Below are 21,385 nucleotides of genomic sequence, written 5' to 3'. Positions count from 1 at the left end.
GATATGAATAAGTGAAGCAATTTATAAAATGGTGTAGTCCCTGAGTAGTTGCCACGATTGTAATATTCCTTGAGTTCCTAAATAAATATGGACTGACTGAAGGATACCAACCATATCCGAGCAAACAGCCATTAGCACTGGGTTTCTTTTCCTCCTCTTGTGTGGCCTCTCTCCTTACACTTGTGGTAGCTTGTCAGCACTTTCTTTAAAGGTAACACAAAGCCCCCTGAACCTCCCAAACAATGAAAAATGAATTACCATAATGTGTAATAAATAAGAATCGCCTCTTAAATCAGCCAGAGGGTCCCAGAGCCTTCTGCATTTCCAGAACTGCTATGAATTAGGTCACAGTATCCTCAGGAAAGATGGCTGGGGCAGTGGGGAAGGGGGATTCCTTAATTTTTTTTAATTGCAGGGAGACAGAATAGCAGTGTTCAGGGGAATGAGTCACAGTGACCAGCTCTGGAACTCGGGAATTACAGAAAAAGCTGTGAAATAAAATTTAATAATAAAGAGTGGTTTTTAAAATTAATTAGTCTAGATAACATGGTGGCAACACACTAACACCTTGGCTCACACTGTCGAACGCCTAACCCAGGAATGTGTATTTCCACTGATATGAAGCCCTTTGCTCTGCTTTTTTGTTTTTTTTCTTTTTTTGGTCCCCTCCCAGAAATCTGTGGGACTATCTCTGAAGCCAGATCCCATACAATGGTCAGATAGCCAAGATCTGGTCCTTACGAGAAGCTGAAATATTTCTTCCTGAAAGTCAAAGGAGACATGAAATCTGAGTGCTGACAAATGTGGGCAATATTGGGAAAAATGTTGAATGAGAATAAGAAATTAGTTAATAACACTGTTATTTACTTTGCCTGATTTTCCTCACCCTCCCTGGCAAACGTTTTTTGCGTCAGAAGAGAATCTGGGTAATTTGAGACTTCAGTCACTAATGGCAAATACAGCAGAATACCAGAGGCAGTGCTTTCCTGCGTTTGCTGTGGAGGAGTAGTGATTGCAGGCAATTGTATTGATCCATTCAGCCACTCATTTCACTGCATTGGAAAATGAATTAATTTTGACAGGCTTTGGCAAGAACTCATTAGTCTGTATCTTAATGCTTAATAAACTGTCATCTCCCCTTTAACAGTGTAAGACCAATTGCCAGACAGCCTGGGGATGCAGGGGAAATCTGAAGATTTCATTTTTATCAGAATTTAGATTAATAAAATACCGGATGATATGAGAGTGAATGAACAGAAATGCGTATGTGAAATAAGTAAGCAGACAACCTACCTGCAAAATGGAAAACAAGTTCTCAAAAATTAGAAAAATAGAGAGGGAGATTGGAATATAAACCTATATCAGAAATTTTGCTGTGGCTAAAGCATGAGCCACTGTTTAAAGTTCTTGGAGCATCATGTTCCAAATTTTGTAAAATCAGGTTATTCCTGGTGGTTTCAATAGTATGATTTCCTGTACTCCAGATCAGTTGTGTTTAAATCTTCTTAGCATGTTAATTATCAAGATTTTGTGAATGTGAGGGAAAAAGCAACTTGCATAGAAAAAGCCATATATGCAACACTCTGCTTCGGTGAATGATTGATTGGCTTCTTTGCCTCCCTGTATCTGCTTTCAGATGCTGAGCTCAACCATTACTTTGAACAATAAAAAGGATTTTCTCAGGATGTGAAAATGCTTTAAATACAGAATGGTCTTTCTAATCATTTTTGTTGTGTTTTCAGATGTGATTATATGATATTGTATTTTATATGTTTTCCCAGCAAAGCTCTTGACTTTAATTTAAAGTGCCTTAAAAAAAAAAAAGGAAATGCACTGTGTAAAATTGATAATCCCACTTCTGTATCTATGGTGTTTACCCTGCCAGATGTTCTGGCCTTTCTGTGCCTACTCTTTGTGAAGTTTTACTCTGGGTAAAAGTATAGGAAAGATGTCCATAGGTGGTACTTGAAAAAGCCCTGCACAAACGTGGGAAACTGTGAAATGGATTACTGTTGCTATACTGGGAGATTTTTTTTTTCCTTTTTGCTCTTATTCCAACTCATCATCAAGCTGTTGTCCAATTCTCTCACTCGCAAGTAAAATTAATTTCCTTCATGTTTTACGATAGAAGACAGCTTGATGAAATCACTTGAGGATCCTAGTGACTCTTCCAGCTAAGCAGAATGAAATGGCAGTCCCATTTCTAATGCAGCTAAACCAGGTCTTCTGTCTCTTCATGTGGCAGGGACCTTTCCCTAGTGCAGCTGTCCCATCCCAGCAAATGTAGAGGGGCATAACCCAGCCTCCAAATGCTTCTTCCCTTCCCATCTTCTTCAAAAGAGTTTGGGCCTCCTGAAATTGCTGACCTGTGACAGATTATGGAGAAAAGCAGTAGCATATCTCAGTGGTGTCTGCTTCTATGTGCAGTATGGTGAGACTAGAGAGAGTTAATGTCTGAAGCAACATTTATCTGTGGGATAGCATGGATTGTCTGTGCTAGAAAAGATTTGGCAGTTTGCTATTCTGGCAAACTTTCCTCGTGTAGCCACAGCTTATACTGGCAAGCTCGTGTTTTGTCTGTATGTAGTTTATACCAGTTCCCTGAATGAAATGTGCTATACTGGCAGACTCCTTCCCCTCCCACCCACACACAGCAGCATCTACTTTGGCATTCAGTACACAGCAGCAGTTTTGATTATAGACCTATTAGTTTAAGAAAAATCACACTCCTTGGTAAAAAGGGGGCTGAAAGTGTGGAAGAGTTGGGTAGAAATGTGTCTTTGCACTATAGATATATGGGAGAATTGTAATTGTAAAATGATTTACCAATGCCACTGGTGTAAGAGTAGCACTCCAGGAATTGTACCTGCACTGGTTTGCTCCTGCACTTTCCAGGTGGAGAGCCTGGAGGCATTTCTTCTCTAGGTCGCACAAGATTGGGGGATGAGAAGCTACAGGCATTGATCAGTTTACTCTTACAAATAACCTCTTTTCCCTTACAAAAAAACCCCTCTTTTCCTGAGGGGATGTGGAGTTTGAAATGCTGATGGCACAGAAGCCCTTGTCTCTGTTATCTCTTTTTATGGTTCTCTTTGAAGGAGAGAATTTCCCTGCCTGTTGCTGAGATAACAGAGAGATGCTAAGTGGTGGGATTTTTCACAGCACTTGACCATATGCAATAAAAGGTCAATTTGGACACACATCCCAGTGAACTTGGAAACATCAGAGTTTCGATGGTTTAATGTGGAAATCAAAGTGTTTTCAATAGCTCTCCCAGCAGAGCTATTACCTCCTAATTGCTTTTTTCTTCGTTTGCCCCCCACCTCTTAAAAGCACAATGCCTTACTACTTACTTTTGAGTTTAGAAGGGTGGACTGGGATTGATTCTTGCCTGTCTCTAACAGGAGAACAAGGGTTCACAGGTAAGGGCTGTAGGGTCTAAGGCCCAAAACCCCAAATTCTCCATGAGATGAGCAGAAGATCCTCTGGGCTGAGAATATTTTAGGTGTCAGGCTTTTGCACGGGCTCTAGCCACTACTGGAGAAAGACTCATGAGAGAGACCCTCTGAGGGTTAGGGAGCAAACCAGACTGGGACTGAGAATCAGTGGAGCTGAAAATGGAGACTGGGAGAACACTCTCATGACTGGGACTATTCAACACCTTCCCCCCTTTTTTCTTTTCTGTTTTGTTTTGGTTTTGTTTCTAATTTTTTTATTTCCCTGTGTGCCAGCTTGGAGACTGCTGCAGGCTGGAGGTGATTAGATACATTCCAGTATGGCTGTTCTTATTTTCCTGTGCATATGGGGTTAAATCAGCACAGAATTCAAATTTCTAGAGCCAGAATATATCCACCTTGTAATGTTTCTACCATTAAGCAGTAGTTTATTCTTTGCAGAAACACTCAAAAATTAAGGTTCCTATCCAGGTACCTCCTTGATAAAGAATGTTTGGCACAGTTAAAGTTTCCAGGTTTTGAGTAATATATTGTTAGGAACTGGAGATAGCAGCACACAATAAATTCTTTTTTGGTTTTGGCTGGGCACCTAAAGCCATCTGACTGAGCCTGGAAGGAAGTTTGGCATTGCTGCTATTTAGAAGATTGGCTAATGCAAGGACTTGGAATATAAAAACCAAATCAGAAGAAATATTTCATCTTCATAAGGTGGTCCCTAGGCTCAGTCCTGCAGCCTTGCTCATGCAAAACCAACTTCTCATACATCTTATTCATATTAGGGGGAAAATCTTATGATTGGCCCATTTGCTTGTCAGGATTATGAACATTTCTCCAGCTGTTCAGGGCCCTGGCATGTCCTTCCTCACTGAGCTGTTTCTGCCCATTGAAGTCACAACAGACTGGTCGGCACAGAGGTGCAGAGGGCTTGGGTTTGCTCAGGGGCCCCAGGGGAAGCACAGACATGGCTCTCCTGAAGTCCTCCCAGCCCTGGTGCATGGACAACCTTCTGCTCTGGGCTGTGTCCTGCGCCAGGCTGGCTGCCAGCAGCACAGGCTTTTGTCAGAGTCACCCTCCCATTTCTGCTGTTCCATTGTTTTATTTATATTTATTTCTAACTCTGCCACTTCCCTTTGTCCTGCCTTGTCCTCCTCCCCTAGGCCCTTTATTTTGTCTGGCTTTGTGTTCCCTCAGTCTCACGCTGGGACGGGGCAGTGCCGGCGTGGCTGTGCGGGGCCAGCCATGGTGCTGGGCTGGAGGTGGCAAAATCTCAGGGACCCCTGATAACACCAGCAAGGACAGCTCCATTTTGGCTCTTGGCTCGATGCTTCCTGGCCCCAGGAAGGGAGTGGGGCCTGGTCCTTCCCTGCTGGGAGGCTTTTTTGGCCAAGAAGCCCCTTGGAGCACAGCCATGGCTGTGTGCTGCTCACAGCCCAGCCTTGACCTGTGGGGAGAGTGCAGGACCTTTAAAGCCCTTTCAAATGTCAGTCACGCCATTGGGATGGGTGGGGGCAGCTGATCCCAAATGGACACGCTATTCCCACATGTTTGTGCTTGGTGATGCCACGTGGCCTGGCAGCCAAGCCTGTGGGCTGCAGCGCAGGCCTGGCCCCGTCTGGGCAGCCATGTCAGGGCCCTGTGGCCGGGGAGTGGAGCGGCTGATGGGGCTGTGGGGAAACACAATCTGCTTTCCATTTCGTCAGCACAAATTGTATCACTTCTTGCTCCCTGTGCCTCTAAAAATGCGGTTTGCCTTAGTTTGGAAGATACCTTGCCCTCAGCAGTAAATAAAGGCCAACTAAAATAAAAGGAAGCACAAAGCAATATTGAGGCTGCCATGCGCCGGCTGTCGGAGCCTCTGGAGGCTGGATGGAGGAGCAGTGTAAGGGCTGGAGTCTCACATAGATCCCTTCAAGCTTTCAAACTGATTGCAAATTTACCTAAACACTTGAAAACTTAGTGATAATTTTACTTCTTAGCTACTTTACCTACCATTTCTTGAAAATGTTTAAAGATTCCCTATTAATTTGTAAATGGATGTATCACAAAAAGAAATATACCTTAACACTGAAGGACAGGATATCTATGGGCAGAAATTTCTCACAAGCAGATGGGTTTTTTCCTATACATTGTATTGTTCCTAGACAATGTATTTTTGCTAAAATAAGCTGTAGAAAATAAGAAATACTTATTTTTTAAGCACACAGTTAAATCCTTAAGTCCTAAGTAAACTGAAAGAGATTTCACTATAAATGAAAGAGCCTAGAAATAACTTTAAAGGGGCTTTATGTGTGAAAGACATAGACTTCACATTAGCCACACCAACTACACACTTGTTAGGAGAAAAGAGTTATGTAGCACATTGGTTACCTCTGTTTGAATAATTTGCTTCATATGTTTTCCCATCAAGATGGTGGTAGGTTAAACACTTAATTTATTTTTGCTGTATACTCTTGTTCTCTCTGATGCTTCATGCCAAACTGCTGCGGTAAAAAGAAGTCAAATATATTAAAGATGTATATTTTAATTAAAAATATTAGAAGAAACATATTAGTGTTCCTTTTTTTATTAACAGCAGATTGTTGGCTGACTAGGCAGCAAAGTTATTTATTTGGAAGACATATGTTATGTTATGGAATAACACTACAAGTAGGACATTGCGTTTGATAAGTGGTTCTGTTGGCAAACTTCTTCAATTCTGCTGCGTTGTGGGAGCACTGGGCAGATTCTCTCATGGTGCAAACTGGCACTGCCCTACCAACACTGATCCTGAAGTCACAGCTACCAACAGGACCACATTTGGTGTGAGCAGAAAGAAATCAGTTCTGTGATGAACTAATTTAGGGCTGTTATCTCTGAAATGGTCAGAAAAAAATAAGGCAATGACACATTGCATGTGCCAGCTTTTTTCTAGGGTTGAACTAAGAGCTTAATTCCGTAAAAGTTATTTTTCTTTTAACTTTATAATAGTTTAATTGACTAAACCACGCAAGAACATTAATGAGTGGTAACAATAGTACCAGAGAGAATTATAATAAAGGAGGTACCAATACAGCCTAGGCTATTTTTATCATTTTCTTCCCTTCTTCCTCATCTTTATCAGTGTGTTCTAAGTAAACCTGACATATTTATATATGTGAAACAGATGCAAAATGAAGCAGTTTTGTCTTCAGTTATGACCATGTTTTTTCAATCATGGACATGATTTATGGAAATGTTCTTTGCTGTAAAAAATTTCTTTTAAAATCCAAACCACATTAATTATAAATCCAACATTCAATTTCTTTTGATACTTTGGGGAATGTGGGGAAGTAAATTTTTAATGCAAATAAACAGTTTCTTTAAAAAATCAGTTTTCATTAAATGTTGAGATGAAACCAGCACAACACTCCTCAGTGAAACTACTAGAGAATTCAATTAGATGTTGAGAAAATTAGCTCTCTTTTTGCAATAATATTATATGTCTCAGATTTATATCTGCTATGGTATATTTGGCACCCCTGGGGCCAACCAAACTGTGAAAAGCTGTTGATGTTGGCTTCTTGGCTGGTCAGCCCCTTCATGGTTGAGCTCAGTTTGCTGTGGAATAAACTCTAAACATTTCAGAGTTCAGAAGAGTTGTGCAGAGGTGTAGGAACTGCCTGAGACTAAGCGATATCTCCAGTAGAGACCAGGAGAATATGTAAGAACAGCAGCTGGAGAGAATTTTTTAATCCTGGACAGGGCCAAGCTATATAATATCCCCAGCACTGCCAACTATGACGACTTCATCACATCTCTTACAAGTCTCAGGGTTTTTCTTCACACCTCAGCCCTTGAAGCATGTACAAATCTCAGTTAAATAGTGGGTTCCTAGACCTTGTGATTACAAACAGAAGCTTGGAAATGTTAACCCTGGAGGCTGAACACCGAGAAAGCAAATAAAACAGTCATATTTTTCTTAAATCTCACATTAAAACCATTCTCCTGATTTTGGGGGTCTCATTCATAACTTCTGGGTGTGTAGATCTGGTTAGACCAGGAAGTTAATTCAGCTTTACAGAATTAAACCTTCCTGACAAAAGGTCTCTGTGGTGCTCTGGTGGTCTGTAGTGAGCTGCTACTTCTCCCCTCTGCCTGTTTCTACTTGCTATTTCTCATTAAAAGACAGCTGAAAACACTTGATGTGCTTTCACTGAATTCGTGTTGCTTAGGAGCAACTACAGTGCCTTGAGCAGCATTGTGGGAGTCAAATTCACATGCTTATCTTCTTCCTACCCATTCAGTTGACTACAGGATATTCTCTCAACCTCTGTTTCATACAGTGAAGTATTCTTAAGGTATCCATGTAAAGATAATTTCCAATGCCAGTATCATGACATTAAAACTTTTCTTTAAAATGCAAAAGGAAATGACTTTTGCCCAGTCTTTCAAGAGTAGGCAGTGGCAGAGAGAACTGCTGGGAAAGCTGGGAGAATAGCTTGTGTTTGAATTATCTTTTTGTGAAAGTTACTTCCCCACCTAGCTGGGCTCTATTGGAGATGGGATCTGCACATTACAGCTTCTGTGTAGCTGGAAGCTCTGATAGCCACACAAGTGCTGGGGAGGACAAGGGAGGTTTGGAGTCTGTGGAAGGAAGGAAGCTGCGAGTCCTGCTGTCTGTGTAAAACAAAAGCAGCATTGCAGAGACTACAATTGAACCCCCAATAAACCAATTTTGAAAGCCCCAGCTTCCCCTATCCCCCTCCTCATTGTCTCCCTTTGATAGGAACAGGAGGTACATCTTCCCAGGAGTGTAAAGATGTCTGGTCTGGAAAACATGAAAGAAGAAAGCTTGTATGTTTATTTTGCACGCCATAGATTTTAGGGCCAGAAAGCCTTTTCTTTTTTTCTAATTAGAAGATAATATCTTGTTAAAAAGTATATGTTCTGAGGCTTCAAAGAGGAAAAAACAAACCAAATCCTCCTCTTGACCTATAAATACAGTTTGAATAGCTGCAACAATTCATTGAAGTTTACTGTGATAACTTGATTTTGGCCTCAGTCTTGAAGATTTGGGTACTTTGGGAGTTGCAGGAATCTTGAGTATCCCTGGTAAGCTGTGAGAGGAGAAGTATGAGAGCATGGTGCAATGCTGACAGGGCAGAATGCAGCATTCCTGCGCATCGGCAGTGTCAAAGAGTGGAGTTTATCGCTGCTGTTTTGTTCTCCTCCATCAGTAAACACAATCTCTCCAGTCCCTGAAGTGAAATCAAACTGCTGTAAAGAAACTCGTGAGTAACCAGGGTAAAATTTCCACTGAATTAATCATATATCTGGTCCAAAATATTCAAGATGTAAACAAAAGAGGATAGAATAAGATCAGCCAGACATATAAACATTTCCAAAGCGGTTGTTTTCCAGATAGTTTTTGAGCCACAACTGGCAAAAACCAGGGTGGTTGCACAAAGCTAGCTTTGAAAGAAATGGATTGTCATCAGTTTACACCAGCTGAGGATATGATCCTGCATATTTTGTGACTGTGCAATGGTTATGGATATGTTTGATATAGATCCAAATGTTCTTGGAAAATATTTTTCCATCTGAAGAAAAAAGCGCAAGAGCATATCTACTAAAAGTTGAGCAAAGTTTAATAGGTGTTCTAATGAAAATAATCCTACTAGTTTTAAATAAAAGGAAGAAGCTTTAAATGTACATCCTCTACATCCACAAATGTCCCTATCTGGATTTCCAGTATATGTATGAGAACAATAATTTGTATGACAGTTTTAATTTTCTTCCTTGATAGCATAGTAAAAATAGGAAGGACAAGTACCCATAAATCAGATCAAAACCACAGCTGTTGAAGAAGCTAAAGTCACAGTGATTTGGGAGAGACTAAAACTCCAGGCATCTCAGATGTGATTCAAAGTCCTTGTGACACATAGTGTGAAATGTGGGGAAGCAGCAGTTCACAGAGAAAGAGGTAAAGTGGATGACAAGATACAGTAGAGTAGGTCAACAGTGAAATATTCTAAATCCTAACTTGCATGAGCAAGCTATTAAATGTTGAAAATTCTCTCTTTACTTTTACAATCGGTGTGCTTTCTTTGGGAAGTTTGAGCTATATTGTTGCACAGTATAATTTTCTAGCGTTGTGTGAAATGAACCCAGGCTGAAGTCTCAAAGTTGTTCATGCTTCACACACAGTCACCCGAGATCTATTAAAATAATAAACCTCACCTCAGAGGCTAGGAATGTCACTTATTGCTCTCCTACAGTACCTGGAGGAAGAAAGTGCATTTAATACATTAGACTGAGAAGTTCTTCCTCAAGGCACATATTAAATACTGGTAGTATGCAAACTGTATTCATATTTGTAGAGACATTTGTGAGAGCAGCTAGAATCCATAGTTCCTACAAAGTCTTTGTCTGCATAGCTCCCATAAAGGCTTTCTCTGACACAAGGGCTTAAAGCCCTTTTGGTGAAAGTCAGAAATCTGAATTTTGGGTGGAGGAAACATATTGAATGTTATAGAGATATATTTCATGTGAGTGACTCTGAAGCAATTGGAAGTTAGAATGTGAGAATGGCTGCATTTTTCTTACCGGGGCATAAGCCATTTTTTTGTATTACATGCATTCTGCCCATGGTCCTGCAAGCCAGATAGCAATTGATTCTTGTGAAGTGCAATTTGTGGTCAAAGTAAAAAATCAGCAACAGCATCTTTTGGATTAAGCACATTTTGAGAGTCTAAACAGTAGCAAATGATGGTTTCTCGTTTGTTACTGAAGCCTTGGAAGTTCAGGTGAGATGATAAAGCTGAACTGAAAAAGTACCTCAAAATTCATTCTCTGTCCCACGTAGCCTCATCCCTTCTTGAAATGTTTTTTGAAGTGGCACATCTTATACTGATAAATTGTGAAAAATTCCAAACCAAATAATTTTTCACAGTGTTTCTCTAGCCTAGTAAAATATTTTTACTGATGGAGGATACAAGCGCTCCTTGTATGACCTCTGTAACCTGCTGATACGAGTGCTGGATACCAAAACCAAGTCCTTGCTTGGCCTTGGTTCAGAGCCAGGACCTACAAGGCAGTCTTCTGCACGTCTGGCACGCATCCTTAGCTACCAGACTATTTGTTATTTCTGGATGTGTCCCTGATTTTCATATTGTAGCTGTCCTGCTTTGTATTAGCTAAGTCTTCACTAGGCGGGGAGGGAAGCAACAGGAGTTGGACACTCCAACCCTCAGTTTTGTCAATCCCTTGGTACATTATCTAGAGAAACTCCTAAACACTGGTTTATGAAGTTCCAGACAGCAAAGCTGTAAGTCTCCAGCTGCCAAAATCAGGAATTTGTCTTCTCTCTCTTAACTTCAAAACACCCTCTTTCAGACACAGGACTGAACAGCTTTGTGTCGTTTAGCCCCCAGCTGTTTCCTCTTGGCGAGGTGATGGTATTCCTTGCTTCCTGCTGGAGGTTGTCTGTATTATATAAATGTATATGTTGGGGAGCAAGTCCTTAAACGCCACTATCAGAAGTTAGTCCAGATTGATTGTCCACTTCCTTGTGGCTATGGGAGAGGGTGGTGATGGATTTTTAAACCAGTCTTGGAGCCTGGACTGGGTCCTGTCTCTGAGTGTTTAGGTAATTATCTGAAGCTGTTTTTGCCAGCTTTGTACTTCAAAAGGTAACACTTTGAAGTTTCATTAATTCTTGTTTCATAAGATCATAGCTCATAAGTGCATGCTTAATTAGTTCCTGCTCTGTGAGCTGATGCTTTGCACATTTAAAAATTTGTGCTTTTTTTTGGTATGACAACTAACAAGTCAGTTAAATTTGATATCACGCATTTTGTCAGTTCCCATGGTGTAACAGTTGGTGTAATCTGCAATTTTATTACAAATCCATGAACTTTAAAAATGTTCCTTCTAGTTGGTGCTCTGTTCATGTCCTTTGGGCAAAACAAAACCCTTGAGTGTGGTAAATAACAAGCATTTGATTAAATGTAATGTGCTTGAGGGAGCTGATGCAGTTTTCTGTGATGGTGTTAAAGATAACTCTGCCAAGTCCTAGTCAGTTCCATAGGACCAGCCAGCTGTCTCTGGAGGTAAGGACTGAAAGACAGGAGTGGCTGCCTCTCGGGTGGGACACCCTTTCACCGCAAAGCACAGAATGTGCCAGTTGGAGTCTGCTCAGCCAGGAGGGCTGCCTGGGAGTAGGATGTTGTGTGCAACCCTTGTCCTCAGTCTGAGCAGAGCAGAAGGCACCAATCACAAATCACTCCCCTTCTATTTATTTTCACAAAAGACACAGCCTAGCTTGCTCGGAAAAGCACTGATAAAAGGTTGAGGCTGCAAGTTATGCTTTAAATAACTGGTGTTGATACTTCTATATGGAATGATTCATTTTTTTTAGGGGAGTCAAGGACTGTCCTTAAGTTTACAAGGGACCTCAGCAGCAGGTGGGAGCAGACAGCAGGTGAAGATTCATATCTCCCTGCAGAGGCCAGAGCTGTCAGCAGAGCTTTCTGAGCATTAGCACCAAATGAGTATTCTATGCAAATAGCACTAGTGCTTCCACCAAGGTTTAAGTCATATTTCTGGCACAGTACCTGCAGATGACAATGACTTGTTTATTTTATTAGATCATGTGCTGCTCTCCCAAACTCAAATAAATTATTCATTTCTAAAGAATGTCAACAGCTAATGAGTGCTTGAACAGTTCACAAACACTCAATGCTCTCTGGAGGGTTGGATCTGTTATTGCTGCAAGCTGGTACATTTATTCATGTATATAACTTATACAAACGAGGGCTATTTCTGCATCTTTCACTTCTGTAATGCTTTTCCTTTGAGCTGGCAAGGGTAAAGTATATACCAATTAGCATGGCCAGTGATAAACTTAGTCATATGCACTGTGAAATTGTTTACTGTATTTCTCAAGGAAGAGAAGTAATTACAGTCCAGACTTGGTCTGTACTTTGGATGGCAAGATTACTTCAAGATTGCTTTGTTCACGTCTAAAATTTGGATAATGGATGAATTATAATAAATCAGACAAGAACACTCAGAAAAGATTTTAGGTACTGTTTAATTTTGTATTTTCTCTTAGTTTCTTATACGCTAATTGGACTGTGAGTGTTATTTCACCAGATTGCTTCTAATTATATTTGTTTGGATAGCAAATTATCTTTCTGAAGGAAATATTTGCTTTTATGTTGAAACATTTGAACTGTGAAAACTATGCATGGGGTTTTTTTCTCACTAATATGGTGAATTTGCCAGGTCTTCAAAGTGATTAAAATTACCTAATAAGGTGATGAGAACAGAGATTATATTTTTGAACTTATGAAGCAGTTGTCAGAGCAGAGAAGACAAGTTTTTCAGCAAGTTTTTTTCTTCTAGAAAAGCTATACAAATATGAGGCTCTACTTTCCTAAGGGCAGAGTAGTTACATATTTCTGTGTTTGTTTCCAGCCAATTTCCAAAGGTCCAGAGACAAATATCTCTGCATCATTGTTCTTACCTGGGGAGAGGGAAAGCCTAAGTCAAAGCAGAAGACCTGAATTTTGCCAGCAGTTCACTGTGAATTAGCAGAGCTAGCAGAGACCAGCAGGATTTATATTTCTGATATATGTTTCATATTATATGACAGAGCCAAGCAGTATCAAACTGTACACACCTATTTGAGTAATGTGTTCTTTCAAAGAACTCAAGCGCCAACTGAAGTGTGAAACAGGAGCTTTTCAGGACAAGTTTTGTCCTTTCCTTTCTAAAGATATTAGGTCTGTACAGAAGCAATGGATTTATGTTGCCCTACTCCAAAACCACAGCAGTCAAGAGACAGCACAGTGACAATTTCACACAGAGATGTGATTTATCATTGCTTTTACATCACCATTACCAAGGCCACAGATGATGGAATAATAAAATTATCCACACATGTCTATATATTGTCCCTCTGCCAGGTTGTAGCCAAGGTCTGGGGCTGTGTAGTTCAACTTGACTGCAAATACAGTCCTGATGGTGGCCAGGCATGGCAAGGCATGTTTGCTCACATTCACTGAGCTGTGGATGAGCATGTTTTTTTACCACCACATTAGCAAATGTAAATTAGTCGTGTTCCAGAAGTCAGCTTTTATTCAAGGCAAAAAAGAGATCTCTGTCTGCTTGAAACACAAGCTCTTATTAATCACTAATATTGTAGCTAAGCATGGAAAGTGTTTGCAAACTGAGTAAAATTCTACAATGTCCATCATGAAGACAGAAATTAGTAAGTGACACTGTTCCTACTTCATGTATTGCACAGAATTTCTATTTTTTGAGCTCAGTCATTGTTCTTTACATGTTCTGCCATGTACAAAATGCTTATATGAAGCCCTTTCAAAATAAGAACAAAAAAGCTCAAAAAAGGAAAGGAACATTAAAAAAAATATATTTCTCTAACAAAGCAATTGACTGTCAGATTATGTTCTTGAATTTTCAGGAACTATCTGCATTACATATTTCAGTTGCATTTACTTCTCTAGTAATTAAATAATTTTTCCAGCATATATATTAACCAAAGCAAATTTTTAAAGTGTGCCTTTTCTCCTTAAACAAGACCTCTCATATATGAGACACTGTTATCAGCAAAGGCTCACAAATTAGGGGGGTTTGGTAGGAAGACTGATAAAAATTCCAAAGCTGAGAAAAGTCACTAAGGTCAGTGTAGTCAAAGACTGAAGTTTTAGTGAGTTTTTACCTACTATCTGTTCAAAGCTAGATTGTTTAAATTTTCCCTTAAGCATCTTGCCCTGAAGAGCACTTCTAAGACAAGTACAAGTAAATTGGACAGCCTCATAGTTTTGTCAAGGTTGTGTTTCAGCAAGGGTTTTGTGTATTGTACATTATATTGAACAAGAAATACTCTGATTGGTGTTCTCTCTAGTATTGCTACAAGAGTTGTGTGGCAGTGAAGTACATCCAAACTGGTACATCTGGAAGACTCTGGTTTTACTCCTATCTCTTTTTCAAGACGTTATTGAAATGGGTTTATCAGAGGCTAAAGAAGATGTATAGCTGAAACACAAATACTGTTCTTTCCTGTGTCCATAGCACAGCCATGTTTCAGCCATCACAGCCCAGTTTTTAAGAAGAAATGTTTCCCACTGCCAGGAGCAGATGGTGTGGGAAATACTCAGAGTGCCACCCTTGGAGAGTTGCACTGGTTAATGCAGAAGGTGCTAAGAGCAGCTCTCTGTAGGAGAGTCCAAAGTGCCAAGGCCTGGCTGAGGGCTTGCTTAGCCAGCCAGGTCAGCAGTGTGGGAGATCTCCAGGAACATCACAGCACAGCAGTTAATATGCCCAGCATCTGCTCTTTCTGTGAATTCATGACAGACAAAAGTAGCACAAAACAAAACCAAAAAGATGACACAGATGTTTGATGTGCTGGGTGATGCTCCCACCACACAAGCTGACAGTTACCTCAGTCAGTCTCAAAGTAAGGCAATTAGACAAACAGGCAAGGTAATCTTTCCAGAGAAGCTACATCAAAAAAAAAAAAGGCTAGATGATTGTCTCCAATCACTATATTGGTGATCCACATTTTGTCCTGATTACGAGTCTTGTGGAAGAAGTACAATAAATCTGTGAATCAATGGATGAGTTGTTTCAGTCTTTGTTGCACTGTGGCAATGGTACATGCAATTTTTATGAAATTAATCCTTCATACAGGGCTAATGAAGAAACATTAAGGGTGGCTCATTCCTTTTGCAACAGGAAGGTCTATCAAAGGGGCGGCCGATGACCTTCAGAGTCCTGTCCTGAAAAGATTTAGTAGTGTCGGCTTCATTGTTACCTCTTCTCAAGCAATAGAGGGAGACCTGGACATCAGTTTACTGATGGATGAAATGCCAAACCAAAGAAAGCCTTATATCTCCTTTTGCCAGCTGCAAAATGTATATTGGAGGAAATTCTGTCTCAGCCTAAGCTCATGTGTGTGGCTTCATTTATGCGAGCAATGAAAATGTTACAGGAGCCCTGGTTTAATTGAGCTCTGTCTTCCACCTACTGCTTGAGCACTGCATTACTGGCAGTAATAAAAAATTTTGAATGCTATTAATGTCGAAGAATGAGGAGTATCTCAATATTAAGTGACTGCTTGAGAGACCATTTTAGTTAAGAATTAATTTAGAAAGAACAGATGCCCTGAAAAGAAAAATGTATCTCTCTCAATTGAGGTGTTAAGAGGATTAAGGATTAAATAAGCACAAGATCAGAGGCTAGACTAGGGCCAAAATAAACAAATCTATTTAGTCAGGTATAATAAGAAGAGATCAGAAGAAATGAGAGGAATTAGAAGACAGTAATGAAGAAGGTGACTTGCAGAGAATATTCAAGATACAGAGGTCACAGACAGAGTTTCTAAACCACAAGCCAGAATTGTTAAATCGAAAACAGATGACATGCAGAAAAATGGGCCATGATAGCCAGATGGTAAAATTCTGTGAAGAACTGTCTGAGGATAAAAAAGCCCTGTTAAATAATATTGTTTCGACAGGTGACAGACAACCATGACATGAAGAGCTGAAACAAAGCTTGCAGTCAAAAATTCAAGAATAGACTAGTACTAGGTGCCTTGCCTAGGTACTAGTCAGGGTGCTAATACATTTTTCCCAGGTTGAATGTCAGTACTAGAGATGACTTGTTCCAAGTGGGAACATGGAAGACTTTGTATTAATATTCATTCCATTACCAAAATAGCGAAAATAGTGGGAAGACTTGTGTAACAACACACAACTTTCTGTTATTCTCTGGGATCGAAATCAACACTGGCAGCTTTTAGAGACGGTTTTCAGAGAGGTCAGTGCTCCCCAAAATATGGGGTTTGTTCCCCACAGAATAATGATTAACTTTATACAGTGAACTGGTTGCAGAGACAGTTTCTAACATTTCACATAAATTTGTGATATTTGACCATCTCTTCACAACCAGTGGGTTGTCCACTTTCAAGAAAATGAACTGCAAGACAAAAAGTTATCTTTACTGAATTCCATCCATCATCAAAACCGAATTCCACATCATATGCAACCCAAGGCAACTTGTGTCAAAAGCGAATTCTGTTCTTGTCACCCCTTACATTGTTTACCAAGGTCTTTCAAAATCTGTGCCACATATCCATGTCTCAGCTATCTTTATTTTCCCATACTTTTCACTCACTTCCCCATTAGCACTGAAACAGTCACTAGCTAGTGTGGCTCTCTCTAGAGAGAGCACTTTAAATTGCAGGTCATGAAATATTTCCCTGCAGCTAATATCTCAGTTTGGTTGAGTTCCTGCATGAGTATATTTGTAACTGTAAATATCTCTAAATACCTAATTATCCCTTAAACCCCTGAATATCTGTTTCTGAACAGGGCAAGACCTGATTTAATAGAAAAGGGACTTGAATGGGGCAAAGCAGCGCTGAGGAAGCCTCTGGGAAAGGAGGTAAGGAGATGTCCTTCTACCATTTGCCCAGATTTCAGATTAATTCAGCTAAACTGTGTGTAAGTTCTTTACAGTGTAGAGAACACAGTGTGCATTGCCCACATTCCAGATGAGAACTGTGCCGGGGGTGGTGTAGGTTTCTGCCATTCCCTCCTTGCAGAGATGTGACAGGGATAGCTGGTCCAGGGGGATGGTGGGTCAGTCACAGCCAGAGTCCCTCTGCAGTGGGTGGAAGGTGGGCTTGGGGGAGCGCTCTGAGAGGCGGGTGGTCCAGGCACCAAAGAGCAGGAATCGCTGCAGACATCCAAAGATAACTATCTGACTTGTGAGTCAGAACCCAAAGATACCAGGATTAACAAACTTAAAAGCAAAAGACTTAGCCAGACAAAGGTTGTATATAATCCAATGTATACATAAATGCCTCTTACACTGCCCAGCCTGTGAGCCAAAGTGCTTGGAAGGGACTTCTTAGTGGGAAACCACTATATCTGATGGTTCTGAGAGATGGGTTAGGAGGCATGGTGTCTAGTTTCTTGCTTGTGAAACTTCTTGAGCCATATTTTTAGCTCAAGTAAAACCGAATTTCAGTGAAACACGGAGTAAAGGCCTTGTTCCCCCCCCCTGCAGGGTTATCCAGCAGCGTGAGGGAAGCAGTGGAGCTGATGTGAAGGATCTATGCAACCATATGTAATTATGAGATACATGTGCAGTTGGTGTGTAATCCCAGGCCAACCTACGGTGTCCACTGATAGCAGTTAGTGTAAAATCATAACTTCACAGAAGCAATAGCCAGCCTTTAGCAGAATGTTTTCAGGTAGGTTTTTTTCTTCTTTCCTAATGTGCCTACTCAGATATATCCATAAGTTCAATTTCTTGCTAATTCTACAACATGTTAGATGACTAGGATAATTCTAATATACAGTTAAAAAACCAGATCTGCCTTGTGAGGTGTGCATTATTTTCTTCTTCACCAGATGAGGAAGAAAAGCCCATCTCCTTATAAATGTAAGAAATGAACCAGCAATGAAGGATGTACTGGATGGTGGGCTTTTTTTCCTCAGACAATTATTATTTAGATTCAACTTCTTTCCTAAATTAAAGACTTATTTATTGTTTGACTGCCAACAAAGCACTACGTTGTTAATTAGAGCCATTTCATGAGTACTTGTACCACTTCATGTCCCAGGGAGACTTGTCTGTGAGATCATGAGGATTTTCTAATCATAACTCTGAGAATTTGCTGTTTTAATCTACACTGCTGCCCTTTGCTAAGGAATACCCCCACAAGTACTGAACATATACTATTTTATTATCTACAGCAAGTTTATGTCTATAAGAAGATTTTGCATGTCATAAAACTCCTGGGAATCAGGATCTTTTTGGTGCTACGTTATATGCTAATTAATTATTTCTCACACTTGGCACAAAACAAGAAGAAAATCTTAAAATCAGCATATCTGATTTGTAGCAATCCAAATATGTAACTAATATTACCACAATATTATGGTTCAAGCAAGGTGGGGAGAAAATAAATTCATAGCTGAAGCACTTTAGGGGGGAAAAATTCACATTTAATATACCACCCACAAGGAAGCCAGAAGCCATGTTTGTTGTTGTTAAATAAAAAAAGCAAACAAAACCTCCCAATATATACTCACCCTTTTTGGTGCTGTGGATCAGATCCAAGGGATAACATCATATTATCACACTGAGTGAGTGAAATCATGTTAGCAAGTGTTTTTATCTGAGTGTTGGTGACACCTAACAGATATTCCCCAGGGCACTGGCAGGTCATAGATTCATTAGAGTAGTTGCTTTCCTGAAAAACAGTGATTCTTAACCATCTTTAAAAAAATTAGTTTTGATAATCCATCTGCTGATGGGCCATTCAGACACTGGGTCCTGTGAGTGCAGATAGAACTCGTTAATTGTGATGAGGAATAAAGCATTGCAAACCACAGGAGAAGCAAAGAGAGGGGCAGGAAGCAGGGAAGCCTGACATGAGAAGCCAAATGGGTAAAAGAGCACTAGCTATTTTTGAATAGAAGACCATCTAGATAAGAAGGAAGAGAAAGGAAAGAAAAAGAACAAAAAAAGAATTAGTGAATCCTGTTGATCCTGTGGTGGAGTCTGTGTTGTCTTTCTCTACTTTCTGTCCTTTGGAAGGTAATTGCAGTTTTCAGAGAGAGTTGTGGTGACATGGTGCATCCTGACACTCAGCTGTGGTCCAAGGACATTTCTAAGAAATTGCATAAACCCCAAACAGTCTCACAGTAGTGCTTATTGGCAGAGGAAGGGATCAGTGGTGGTATTTCTGTCAGGAGAAATGCATGGAGTCTGAGCACTGCTTTTGACAGCTATGCTGAGGATGGCAGCTGTCATCCTGCTGCAGACACAGGCTGAGCAAGAATGGAGAGGAGAAGGGAAGGCTTGTGAAGTTGCAGTCTGGCAGGTAAATGTGTGCTGTAGGCATTTATATAAAGAGCTGTGTTCAACCTTTCCTTCACTACATTCTGATGCACTCTCATATCACGTGTGGAAGAGCCCTTGTCTCTGCTAAGATGCAAACTCTCTGACATAACTTTTAAAATGGATGTCTTTTTGAACTTAATGGAGCTGCTTCCATGCTTCAGACTGAGCTGGCAGGATTGGAGGCCTGATGGTGTGACAAATAGCAAAGGACCCCTGAAGGGCTGGGGAGGCCAGATTCCAGCTCTCATCAGATGGCACCTCATTGCTGCACAGACACAGGGCAGGGCTTGCACTGATTCTGTAATTTCTCCAGCACAGCTCATGTCTCCTGCTGTCCCCAAAAATAAAATTAAAAAAAAAGAAGAGAAAACAATAGCAAAGCATGTCTCGTACTGTGTTTGGGAAGTGCCAAGCAGCTTGTGGAGGCTGCTGCTGAAAAAAACTAGCAAATGACAGTGATGTGAAGTTAATGAGGATCAGGACAGTTGGCGGTGGAGGTTTCTGGGCTGCAGAAGGATGAGGGCTCTCAGGAGGTCCCGATAAGCATTAGCAGTTTTGGATGCTCAGCCAAAACTTCTGTGGTTTGCCTGTTAGTACTGAATTTCTTTTTTGTTCAGCCGTTACTTTATACTGTGCGGTCTGGCCAGCAGTTGTACAACAGCATTTAAAATATACAACATGCTGTGAGACAGAATGCAGCTACCTTGTCAAGGATGCCAGCATTAAATTACAAAGAGGCTAGTATACTCCATATATAGGATATAGCCATTTTGCCTGGAAAAGTCCAGATAGTCAGCCTCTGTTATTGTTCAGTTTAGGATGCAGCAGCTGCCTTGAGTTGAGTAAGGGAGGGGGAGGAAGGGAAAGGAAAGGGAGGTGGATGGTCCCAACTGGGTCCATGAGAAGTCTGGCCTGGGAGAAAGAGAAGTGGTTGGTGATCTTTCTTTGAATGAGTGAAATAGAAAGAGAAGTAGTTGTGTAATGTCTCCACAGTGCTCATCCCAGGAAAATGCAAGGGTTGTTTGCAGGGTGAATATAGCAGAGATTGTGATTATGGTTTTGAAGTGAAGCAGTAAAGAAGCTGTACATTTACCTGTGGGTTTGACTTTCTGTCTTTTTTGGTTTTTGGTTTTTTTTTTTTTTAATTTGATGAAATAGATTTCCTCTTGAACATTATTTGCTTTAAGAGAAAATACAGAGTAGGGTTTTTGAGCAGCAACATTGCTGTGACATATCATGATCCTTGGTGTTCTTTTCATAGTAGTTAATTCTGCACTCGGGAAAATAAATTCCATACTCTTGAAGGAGGTGGAACTAAAGAAGCAGTTACCCCGAAAGCTGTGTGAGAATTACAGAGGAAAGCTTAAAATGATCTCGTAAGAGAAAGAAGAAAAAAGACACCAGATTAACTTTGAACCTGGGGGTCCCACACTGCAAATCAAGCACATTGTCATATAAGACACAGGTGTACACCACATGTACAGGTTAAAATCTAGTCCCAAGTGCTGTGATGACAGTTCTGTGCTCATAATGTATATATCCAAAAGTATACTTGTGTGTCTGCTATAAATTCAGGTAGGACAGGTATAGGGGAAATTCTTTCTAAGTTACAATATTGTAAATGCAGCTTTGCTCTATGGGTATAAAAAAACCTATTCATATGTGAATTTGTCCTGGAGGTTTCTCTTTTCCTTGTAATAATAGTTTTGTAGTCACCAATATGTAAATAGATATGTATCTGTCCCACTTTTAGACATAGAGAAAGATTATATTTTCTGTGGTCTGATAAGAGCAGAGGGAATTCTCTGCAGGAGCAAGTCTGATACATGCTGTGGTAAGGATATAAAAGGGCTGCAAAGCCCTTGGAGATTTCACAGCTTTCTAATTGACACAGTGCAGCATAAATAGAAGAAATGAATTAAAGTAGACAGGGAGTTTGAAGAACAAAACCAACATAAGGCTGTTTATCTGACATTGACAAAGTAAAAATGGTTTTGCATCAGAAACATGCAGAAAGTAATTTTTCC

The 21,385-nt window shown here is 40.4% G+C and overlaps 1 long non-coding RNA gene across 1 annotated transcript in view; it reads left to right on the top strand.

The window, feature by feature from the left end:
- Positions 1 to 21,385, top strand: part of LOC138117508 (uncharacterized) — a 76,971-nt gene that overhangs the window by 31,397 nt on the left and 24,189 nt on the right. Inside the window, exons 2-3 of the long non-coding RNA XR_011154684.1 lie at positions 16,814 to 16,886; positions 17,514 to 17,700. This is a non-coding gene — a long non-coding RNA (uncharacterized lncRNA). The remainder of the gene's footprint in view (positions 1 to 16,813; positions 16,887 to 17,513; positions 17,701 to 21,385) is intronic.

This window comes from Aphelocoma coerulescens, chromosome 12, assembly GCF_041296385.1.
Source record: "Aphelocoma coerulescens isolate FSJ_1873_10779 chromosome 12, UR_Acoe_1.0, whole genome shotgun sequence".
Lineage (NCBI taxonomy): Eukaryota > Metazoa > Chordata > Aves > Passeriformes > Corvidae > Aphelocoma > Aphelocoma coerulescens.
Note: the sequence above shows the minus strand (reverse complement) of the source record. Positions and strands in the feature narration are given on the sequence as shown.